We start from the raw sequence: 12,588 nt of genomic DNA, 5'->3' as shown, positions 1-12,588 counted from the left end.
TAGGACTTTTGGCGGCTCTGAGTTTTCTTCAAATGCTCTTGAATCAACTTAACTTTCTCTATAGTCTGATAGACCAAATTTGGTCCTAACAACTCCACTTCTCCAACTTCGATCCAACTAATTAGTGATCTATATCTTCGCCCATACAGAGCTTTGTACGGTGCCATCTTGATACTAGAATGGTAGGTTATTATTAGCAAGGTCAATGAGAGGTATGTGATCATCCCAATTACTTTTAACATCAAGGACATATCCTCAACTATTTGAACAATGTGCTCTGCCTGGCCATCTTTCTGAGGATGAAAATATGTGCCTAATCATTTCTAAAAGGACTTCTAAAAGTTCATTTTAACTGAGCACCACAATCCGAAATGACGGACAACGGAGTCCCATACATCAGACGATTTCCTGAATGTACAACTTGGTATAATCTTCTACTGAATATGTAGTTTTTACTGGCAAGAAGTGTGCTGACTTGGTAAGTCGATTTATGATCATCCAATCAAATCATGCTTTTAAAATGAGCAAGATAATACCATTATAAATTTCCATATTTACCATCTCCACTCAAAAGTATGTGTATTCTATGATGAAAACACTAGACTTTCTACTGATCAACTTTCACTTGCTAGCAATTCAGACAATTGGCCACAAAGTCTGAGACGTTCTTTTTCATGTCGTTCAACCAATAAATCTCCTTGGTGATGATGTATATTTGGGGAACCTGGATGGAAATAATACCAGTAATTATGGGCTTCTAACATGATCTTCCCTCTTTAAGTCCATCTATGTCCGGAACACACAATCTGTCTTGGTACCTCAAAGTACCATCATCTCCCCCTTATTCAAAAGCCATCGTCTTATACTTGTGAATCCCCTCTTTCAACTGCAACACGTAGGGATCATCACATTGTTTCTCATTCTCTTCGGCTACTAAGGGGGAACAATTCATATTCTAGACAACAACTCTACTATCTTTGGAGTACGCAAATCGAACTCCTAACTAGGCTAAGCGGTGAACTTCTTTCACCAGAATTGTCTTAACTACCTCAATCATGAGTTATACTTTCCACACTTGATTATCTTCTTAAGCATTTCCTAAAAACACTTATAGAATTGTTGTGAGCTAAGTCTTTGACATGTACTCTAAATTTTAGAGTCCCGCGCAATGGCACTGCCCTCATAACACATAAATAGGCATGATTTTATAGCTTTTCTGTGATCATTTTATCATCAATAACTAAGCTCAGTGATTATTCTACTCACTTTGTGTTTCTTACATATGGTAGACATATTCCTTGTGGTAACTATACAATTTTCCCTCATTACTGAATTGATTTTCTTTTTTATATCCCATGCTGACTATTCGAGTTTCATATCTCTAACTGAACTTTCTGAAAGTTTTCATATCACCCCTTAGAACAAAGGTCTTATACTCGTGGATCCTTTTCTTTTGTTGGGATCCAAATAACTTTCGTTATTTTTTGCAATTCTTCGCACTCTACGTCAATGACGACTAATCTTCCAACTTACTTCTGAGAAATCTTCCTTTTTTTTCTAGGAAAAACTAAATTATTCACATAATGGAAAGCTAATGTATTCACAACTATCATACACAATCTTAAATATTTTAACTCTGATCACACTGTTAATCTTGAGGAAACCCCTTTTTGATAACTCTTAAAGGCTATTCCTGTAGTTTGCTCTCTCATTGCCTAGCTGATTTTTTTCCCACTATCACTGTACTTCAGGTTTAACTTAAACTCTTTGGGTTCTAACACACTTTCGGTATTTCAAATTGTCATCCACTCACTATAGTTAACCTAGTTAAGTGCACCAAATTGTACCTCTACTAGCTCTACTGAAATTGCTAATTCACTATATCTACTCAAAGCTTACTTACTATTCTTTTACTAACTACCTGCTAGCATCATATTTTCTTCTCCTGCTTTGAATAACTAAAGTGAAGCATAATATTACTCCTAACTTCCCTCATCATCTCACCATATTCGTTTTCCGCACACTATCCTTTTTTTCTTCTTCTAAACTATGTGCATGGATCTCACTTAGGGAATTCATCTACCTTAAATGAAATTTGAATATCTAACTGCAAACTTTCTATATAATACAAAATCATATCATACTATAAACATATGCGGTAATCACTTAGTCACATAACCTAAGGGGCAACTGCCATATCTTTTATCTTACATCAATAGTTGCTTCTTATAGTAACTTACTAATGTAGTAGTTCTAGTTCTGATTTGAATAAATATGAACAACTTAAAATCGTTCCCTGAAATCTACTATTGACTGCTCTTGGTTCTCATTTCATACATCATATCTTCTTGTCATTTGCATGAGTTGTATGAAATCACATCTTTGGTAAAAACAAACGTTTTTGACTCCTAGGTATTTTTACCCTTAGGTTCTTTTCTGTCCAAGGCTATAGTGACCACTGTTAGGGTCTGACATCTGAACTATCATCATTCCACATGTGGCTCCAATTGCAAGAATTAAAAGAAATTGTTCTCTGAGGTAAAACATATACGAATGCACTACCATGCACAAACTAATCCTTCAAAGTATACCATCATCTGATAATTCACTTCATGTGCCATCCCGTGAGTCTTGGTCTTAATCCGGTCCTAAAACATGCGAAGATTTCGCTATGATCACTGTTACTTACATTTTCTTTTAGCACCCATAGGCATCACTATATTACTCACACGTCACCAGAATTTTGATACACTGAAAATTAGATATTTGGTAAACATATAACTGAATACTGACGTATTGAATAACCATAAATTTGCTAACTGAAAGACTGTATAACTGGTAACTGAGGTAAACTAATATCCATAAGACATGATAACTGCTTTTGTACTTTCTGATAAGGTTATGCTCGAATTTGTACTACTATCCATTGCATCCCACTTTCACATCCTCTTAAGTCTCATGTTTACTAACTTGTACTCTATAACTATACCCCAATGAGCAATTATCCTCTCTAAGACCTTAGGTTTCTCCTATGCATCACTTGGGCATCCAATACGTTTGGAATTCTATAGGAAGAGAAGATTACCTATTGCTCTAAGTTTCATGGCACGATCTAGAGTAGAAAGAAATGAGACAATCCTAGATGTCTTGGTAGTTAACCATTTATATGAGTGGCCGGCACACACATATAAAGTAAACTCCACTAGATACGGCTTCATAGACTCCCTAGAACTCTTGAACCTAGTGCTCTGATACCAAGCATTGTCACGCCCCGAACCTGGGCCTGGACGTAACACGACACTCGGTGCCTGACTACATATGACCGAGCGAACAAACTGGCTGGATGAATCAACTTGTGATATCATAACATACTGAATGCGGAAGATAAACTAACACATGCTAATATACTGAAAGTCTAGATGATATAAATCAAAGTGCAGAAATACTAATACAATTTTGAAACATATTTGCAGCCAACATAGCTTAACCTGAAAAGCCTGAGACTCTGTCTAACTGTTACTCTAGTCTATGAAGCCTCTATTGAAGTACTAAAAACACTAATTACATGTAAATACTAAAAGGCTGTAAAGTAATGATAATGCCTCAAAAGAACTGGGAATCACCAAATAGCTGGTACGAGAATCCTAGCACTATGAATCATTGACCTGTAAATCATTACCTGTATTGTGGGATGCAGGCCCCGGGCAAAAGGGAAGTCAGTACATTTGAATTGCACTGGTATGTAAAGTAACTAAAAGAAAGAAATTGTGATCCCGAGAGGCTGGAGAGATTGATGACTGAGTGAGGTCGAGGGCCTGAGTGTGAGTGATATTATGGGATCGGGTTGCACGCAGAAACATGTTTTATTGGTTTATGATTGGAGCGGGCTGCACGTCGCAACATGTTTTACTGATTTGTGTCATGGTTGGCCTGTTATAGAGCATGGGTTGAAGGAGCCCCTCCGGAGTCTCTACACACCGCTAGTGAGAGTGTGTGTGTGTGTGTAGAGACTCCGGAGGGGCTCCTTCAACCCAAGCTCTATAACAGGCCAACCATGGCACAAATCAGTAAAACATGCTGCGACGTGCAGCCCGCTCCAATCATAAACCAAAAAAACATGTTGCGGCGTGCAGCCCGATCCCATAATATCACTCATACTCAGGCCCTCAGCCTCACTCAGTCATCAATCTCTCCAGTCTCTCGGGCTTACAATGCACACTAGGGGTGTGTCACACACTTACTGGGGGTGTGTAGAGACTCCGGAGGGACTCCTTCAACCCAAGGTCTTTAACAGGCCAACCATGGCATAAATTAGTAAAACATGCCGTGACGTGCAGCCCGCTCCAATCATAAACCAGTAAAACATGCTGCGACGTACATCCCGATCTCATAATATCACTCACACAGGCCCTCAGCCTCACTCAGTCATCAATCTCTCCAGTCTCTCGGGCTCTCAATGCCATGAAACTAGCCCAAAATGATAATATGATGTGTCAATAAATAACAACAAAGATTGAGATATGATAGTAAATGAAAGAACATGACTGAGTATGAAATTGCAATTTAAACAAATAATTCAACAACAATATAACCTCAATGGGTCCCAACAAAATAACATGTAGCCTAGACATGGTTTTTAACATGGATCACAGCTCAGTAGCTCAAGTACATAGAGATTTAGTGGTTACAGATAAGATCAGGCAACTACATAGTACCATAGGAATAATGGAGCCACAATTCACACGATGCACACCCATACACCCATCACTTAGCATGCACGTCACCTCAAAACCAAACACATAACACGTAATTCGGGATTTCATACACTCAGCATCAAGTTTAGAAATGTTGCTTACCTCGAACAAGCCAAATCCAATACCCAGCAAGCCAAACGATGCTCCGAAATTGCCATCCCACACGTACCGACCTCCAAATGGCTCGAAACTAGCCAAAATCAACTCAAATACATCAAATAATGCCAAAGGAAACAAACCCAATCAATAAAGGTTGAATCTTTAATCAAAATCCCAAATCGACCAAAAAGTCAAATCCGAGCCCGTGCCTCGGAACCCTACAAAACTTACAAAATCCGACAACCGATTCAATTACGACTCCAACCATACTAGTTTCAGTCAATCCGACTCCGAATCAATGTTCAAAACTCAAAAATTCAGTGAGTTTTTAGACAAAACCCCTAAATTTCATTTTGAAATCATCAATCAAATGCCAAAAATGAAGATGGATTCTTGAAATATAACAAAAATCGAGTACAGAACACCTACCCCAATCCATATGGTGAAAATAGCCTCCAAAAATTGTCTAAATCCGAGTTCCCCCAACTCAAAATATGACCAAATGAACAAACCTTCGATATTAAGTATTTCTGCACAGCTGTTCTACCTTATTTTGTGTGCCAAACGATCTTGAAACTTACTTTTGATACCTCCAATGGATTTCTTGTAAAGTTTCAGTCAAGTTAGGCTTTTGAATCACTCCATTTGACCTTATAATGAAGGAGATATGTTGGTTTCAATATTTGAAAATAGTGCATATTTTTAAATACGAAGTCAGTTACAATTACGTAATTAATATGAAAAATCTGGCAACTAGATTCTTAGTAAAATGATCATAAAATCCTCATACGATGTCCAAATTTGATGATTCTTTTTTCTGTGGCTCCGTAATTATGATATGAATATAATGCTTCAATTAAAATAGAAACTGGAGCTCATTTGTTCAATGTGATACCATTTATGCTTGAAGAAACGACGTCGAAACATAAGAAAAATGAGCGCAACACAATCCAAACCTATTCGAAACTCACCCGAGCCCCTCGGGACCTCATCCGAACATACCAACAAGTACTATAATATAACATGGACCTACTCGAAATCTCAAATCACACATAACAACATCGAAACGACGAGACACACCTCAAATCAAATGAACTTTCGAACTTTCGACTTCCAAAAAGTCGCGCCAAAACATATCAAATCAACTCGGAATGAACTTGAATTTTGCACACAAATCCTAATAAATCATACGGATCTACTCTTGCCCCCAAACTACCAAAAGAAGTGCAAATGCTCAAAAACCATTCAGGTCGTTACATACACGCGTTTTAGCCACCTTATCTCACCGCGTTGCTTCAAGTAGTTCCCCTACTAGCAACACACGTATCAAGACCACCTTATCTCACCGAATGCGTATCATCCCCTTTCCTTATACCACCGAATGCGTATCAATATCACCACACAATCACAACTTGTACCACAGATGTACATATGCCACAACTTGCCATAAAGTCAACAACACCAAAATTTCCATAACAAATAACCATGGCTTAACTGCAATGTATACAAGAATTTCAATAATAACAAAATGAATAAGAATGATCAACAAGAAAAGGTATCTAAAAAAGAAGATCATTTTTTTATTTGACTTCGTTCCAGATAGAAGTTCATGCATTATATACATTTCCAAGTAAAATTGTTCATTTGTTCTCTATGATCGAACTAGCTTTGTTAATAGATATATCAGGTTAAATGATGCACAATATCAGTTCACTCACTACTCTTTTGTGACAATAGGTATATACAACAGAAGTAGTTATCAGTTTATATAATTATCGATCAACCATAGACGCGCGCACATAAAGCTTGAATTCAAGGCAGTAGATTCGGTCGCATGTCAAGATTTGAAGTTTATCAATTTACAATTAATCCATTTAAGTTATTAGCTTCTAAATTGATAATTTGTATAAAATTTGGGCCAAAGTTACTATATTCGACCGAACCAATAACTCATCTTCTAGCTCCGTCCCAGCTGATTAGCTATATATATATATAGATTGGGTTGCACGCTGCAATTGGCCTTATGGCTATATGTGATGCGGATAGAGTTACACGCCTCAATGGGCCTTATGGCTATCTATATGTGGATTAGGTTACACGTCGCAGCGGGCCTTATGGCTATATGTGGATCAGGCTACACGCTGGAGCAGGTATTGTATAGTGCTAAGTGACTGAGTGTGCTGAGTATTGAGCATGGTGACATAGAGAATGCGAGACAATGAAATTGAGTAATGTAACCACCTGGCCGATCATTTTGAGAGTTAGAGCCTCGATCCCGTATTAACTGCTTTTCCTGTATCTATTTCTGCTATTTTGACTTGTCGGGAGGTTTCATTTTGGCTTTTGAAGTGTTTTTGGACACTTAATCCCTAAATGGGAGCTTAAGTCTTAAGATTTGGACCGTAGTCAAAACAGTGTAAAGACAGCTATGGAATGGAGTTTTGTCGATTCCGTTAGCTTCGTTGGGTGATTTTGGGCTTAGGGCGTGTCCAAATTGTGTTTTGTAGCTCATTTAGGCTTGAAATGGCGAAAATCGAATTTATGGAGTTTTGGGCCGGTAGTGGAATTTTTGATATCGAGGTTGGAATCTGATTTCGGAAGTTGGAGTAGGTCCGTAGTATTGAATATGACTTGTGTGCAAAATTTGGGGTCAATCGGACGTGGTTTGGTTGATTTTGGCATCGGTTGTCGAATTTGGAAGTTTCAAGTTCATTAAGTTTGGATTGGAGGGTAATTTGTCTTTTTAGCGTTGTTTGATGTGATTTGAGGGCTCGACTAAGTTCGTATGGTGTTTTAGGATTGTTTGGTATGTTTGGTTGATGTCCCGAGGGCCTAGGGTGAGTTTCGGGTATTTAACGGATGGGTTTAAGACTTGTGCAATTTGCTGAAGTTGCTGCACCTGGTGTTTTCGCACCTACGCACTTGGGGCTGTAGGTGAGAAGAAGGGTCCGCATGTGCGGTTTGACTGGCAGAAAAAGGGCAAAATTGAGGGTTTGATTTCATTCTCCATTTTTGGACCTAGAGAGCTCAGATTGAGGCAAAATTTTGAGGGATTTTCTGAGGAAGCTTGTGGGTAACGATTCCTTACTTGATTTTGGTTGCATTTCATTAATCTATTGTTGTTTTTTTCATTTATTCAAGGAATTTGAGTGAGAAAGTTGAAAAAATGCAAGAAAAGTTCTGTAATCGAATTTCTGAGTTTTGAGTGGCATTTTGACATCAGATTTAGATAATTTTGGTACGAGCGAACTCTTGAGTGAATGTGTGTTCATAATTTGTGACTTTTAGCTGATAATGAGACATGGGCCCATGGAGGTTTTTTGGGCATTTTTTTCTATTGTCTTTCCTTAGCTTTGATTTCATTAGCTAGATTAGTTTCTTGTAGCTATATTTACGTTATGTAATTTATTTGGCTAGATTTGGGCATCCGGAGCCGGATATTCGTGAAAAGAGCATTATTACGAATTGATTTGAGCTTGGTTCTAGGTAAGTGTATTGCCTAACCTTGTGTGGGGAAACTCCCTTAGGATTTTAGTATTGTTTGATATATGAGCACCGTGTACGTGAGGTGACGAGTACGTACATAGGCTATTTGTTGTAAAACTCCATTTTTCACTAAGTCTTACCCTATTTTTCCTTGTTGAACTACACTAGCATATGTAATTACCTTGTTTAGATTCAAAAAGCATGCCTACGTGTTTTAACTATCTATTTGAACTCTGTGCAGCATGTTTAGTGAAATTTCCTACTTTTCTTTGATGTGAACTTAGTGTAAACTGTTGATTTCCTTGTTGAAGCTATTGTTTATATTGGTTGAGCTGCATATTTACTTTGGGACTACAGAACGATATTTCGGGAGATCCCCCTGTACTGCACATTTACTTTGGGACTACGAAACGATATTCCGGGAGATCTCCAAGCACTACATATTTACTTTGGGACTACAGAATGGTATTCCGGAAGATTCCCCTGCACATTTACGTTTGGGACTACAGGACGGTATCCCGAGAGATCCCCCTATTGCTATTACTGTGTTCTAAGCTGTTGACTACCATTGAGTTCTATTCCTGTTAGATTTCCGTATTTACTTTACTGCAATATTCTTTCTGTCTTATTTCATTTCATTTATACCAGTAGGGCTCTGACCTGATCTCGTCACTACTCGACCAAGGTTAGGCTTGGCTCTTACTTGGTACCATTATGGTGTATTCATGCCCTTTCCTGCACATGTTTTTCATGTGCAAATCCAAGTACCGCTCATCATCCACATTACCAGTGAAGTGAGCCAGCTGTAGAGACTTCAAGGTATATCTGCCGCGTCCGCAGTCCTCGGAGTCCCTATCTATTCCACCCCATGTCAAACAATTCTTGTATTTTGTTTTTTTATTAAATTCTGGAGTATGGGAGTACTGTTTCTTTCTTTAGCTTGTGACTTATGACATTTCGGGTTTTGGGAGAGTTTATGTACTTTTTGAAAGTGGTTATTGTATAAGCCGGGTGGCATCTCATTTCCTTGTTTAAATTTACCTGTTAGTTGATAGCTTTTATGTTTTCGTTCCTTTTTCCGTAAATGTTAGGCTTACCTAGTCGTAAAGACTAGGTGCCGTCACGACGGTTCACAGAGGGAGAACTTGGGTCGTGACAAGTACTCTGAGTGTGTGAGAATATGAGTTCATCACTGAGATACATTGCATTTGACATGCGTACTTGAGATACATGCTTAGAGTTGTATTTCCTTCTTCTACCCGGTTTTAGTAACATTCATGATTTTACTTATATCTTGACATGTAGGCATAGATATGTACCTTTCTCATGCTATCTGAAAATAAAATATCTTATTTATTGTTGAAAGGATTTTTGGGAAAATCACAGTTTTCAAGCTTACTCATATTTTTGTCAATTTCGGTAAAATATTTTGGGTTTTCACCGAGATACTTGAAAAGCCTGCCTATTTTCTAGAACTGTAAACGAGCTGAGCATTCTATTTCTGAGATATTCTTTTATTACTTGCATTATGTTGTTATGAACTGTTGTTGGCTATTGGGATCGGACACGACCTTTGTTCCAGCTTGTCACTACTTTCAACATACAGTTAGGTTTGTTACTTATTGAGTACACGGGGTCGGTTGTACTCATACTACACTTCTGCACCTTGCGTGCAGATGTTGGATACTGATGTTGCTATGATCGACGAAAGCCGGAATTGAAGATGCACCTGCATTCCAGTTATAACTGCCTCTTGTTCATGGTGGCTCTAGACTTATGAAAGATATGTTCATGTATATTTCAAATAGATGATGTACTTTATTTCATACCATCTTTGTAAATTCTAAATCTTAGACACTCATGATTTGTACCAGCCCTTGGGAAATGTATAAGATTCAAATATTTTCTTTTACTTAATTGTCCTACTGAATTTCATTGGAATTAGATAGAGGTTAATTGGCTTACCTATCGGGTTGGGTTAGGTGCCATCACGACTAGTTGGATCTTGCGTCGTGACAGTATAGCTATTTCGGGAAAATGGTTTTTAAAACTAAATGTAAGGCTCACGCGGTGATATAAGGAAAGATTGTGATTGAAATTGTAAAATGTGAATACGAGGCGGTACCTCGGTTGTGATTTTCATTGTACATTTCATGTTGTAACAACTTGTTGATTTGAAGGTCATTATTCTTCCTTCAATCATTCATCCGCACTTTGATTGTGTTGGTTATTCGTTGTTATCTTGGTATCAGAACGATTGTGGTTTCTTCTGTGAGCCATGCATTCTACGTGATTTGTTATGTTGCCAATCTATGCCTCTGTTATAACTTGGTAAATTCATTGTCAATGTGAATTTAATTGCGTGGAGTCACTATACAATATTCTGTTGAGTTGTTGGTAACATAATGGTTTGAATATAAAAGAATTAACATGCTTTATTCTATGTGCCTCTTAAGATATAACTCATTATCTCACTCTGTGCCTTATTATTCTAAATGGTTATCGCACTTTCACTATAATTGGGTTCTCAAATTATAGTCATCACCCTATTAGATGTTTACCTTACTTAATTGTTATCATATTTTTCCTTAAAAAATTCTATATTTAATTTGTTAATTCAACTTATGTTTTGATTTGTTTAAAGATGATACTTTTACTTAATTTTATTGATTTCTAAACTAAACCCATCTTATACTATGTTTCGTACAAATTGTATATTATTTTACTTTACTTGATTTTTAAAATAAACTCATGATTTCATTTGACACCTTATTTTATTCAAGATTGTTATTATGTTTTATGGTGTTTAAATATATCTTTCATTTATCTAAATTAATATTTATCACAGTTGCAAATTACATGGTAGCACATGGGCTTTGCCATGCGAAGGTGATTGTTATTGCGGGAACGAGGTGCCATATGTGTAAGATTTAAAAATTATGGTCCATGATTTGTGGTTTATGAGGTGTGGTGTCTCAGGATAATTCTTGTCGTAAGTCCATGCGTTGGGAGAGATTTGATTATTTGAGTTGTCATTGGTTTTTCCTTATTTGAGTTTATTTACATCTCATCAATTTTCTGATTATGTTGTTTCTTTATTACTCGTTTACTACTTGCTGCCATTGATATTTCTGTTACTTCGTTGTTGGTTGTACATTAATAATTTTTTCGCCACTGGTTTTATATTGATGTTCTTTCCATTGTTAGCTTATGTATATCTTGAATAGGTTTTTATGTCTAGCAGGTGTCTTGACCTGGCCTCGCCACTACTTTGTCGAGGTTAGGCTTGATACTTATTGGGTACCGTTGTGGTGTACTCATGCTATGCTTCTGCATATTTTTGTACAGATCTAGGTATTCTGATTGTGTTATTAAGAGTTGCCTCTACGCAGCTGGAGACTTCAAGGTATACCTCCTTGACGTTTGTAGGCCTTGGAGTCACCATCTTACTTCATTATGCTAATGTTAAATTGTAATTCAAAATAGTATTGTGTTAAGAAATTCTAATGTGTTTTAGTAGTGCTTATGACTCCGTAGTACCCGTTTTGAAAAATGTATAACTATTGGCCTCTTGAGGCTATGTATGTCATTTAATGGTTTATGATAAATGATTAAATAGTTCAATTTTGTTATTAAATCAACATGTGTTAGGCTTACCTAGTCTTAGAGACTAGGTTCCATCATTACCTCCTAAGGTGGGAAAATGAGGTCATGATACCGTCACTCTTGTGCTCAAAGAAAAATTCTTAGCAATGGGATGGGGCACTAATTTGTGTTGATCGTGCACCTGGCCTTGCCCCAAATCTGGTGGGTTATACCATGAAGTTCGATAGGTGGAAGAATAGAATTTTAAAAGTTATTTTGAAGAATCGTTTATGTTTATGGTAAATGTCATCGTTCTAGATTATGACATGTTTGGATGTTACTTCTGACGCGAGTATAGTTTATACATTGCTATGACATGATGATGACGATCTCCTGGATATGCCCTTGATGATATAGCTTCTTTACATTGAGGCCACGTCCTAATCTAAACAAATGCATTACAAAGGCCTTCCTAGGGTTATGACAGAACCTTTTCAGGTTGCCTACGAATCCGAGTAGAATCAGTTTTGAACGCAATTCGAGGATGGTGGAATGATGAAATGAATTATGATGACCGAGCATGACTTAGGCAGCGTATGTATCCAAATAGAATAAGGACAAAATGTAGTTCGATTACAATAGATACAAAGTGGTAGGAAAATCG

This window comes from Nicotiana tabacum, chromosome 6 (assembly GCF_000715075.1).
Source record: "Nicotiana tabacum cultivar K326 chromosome 6, ASM71507v2, whole genome shotgun sequence".
NCBI lineage: Eukaryota > Viridiplantae > Streptophyta > Magnoliopsida > Solanales > Solanaceae > Nicotiana > Nicotiana tabacum.
Note: the sequence above shows the minus strand (reverse complement) of the source record.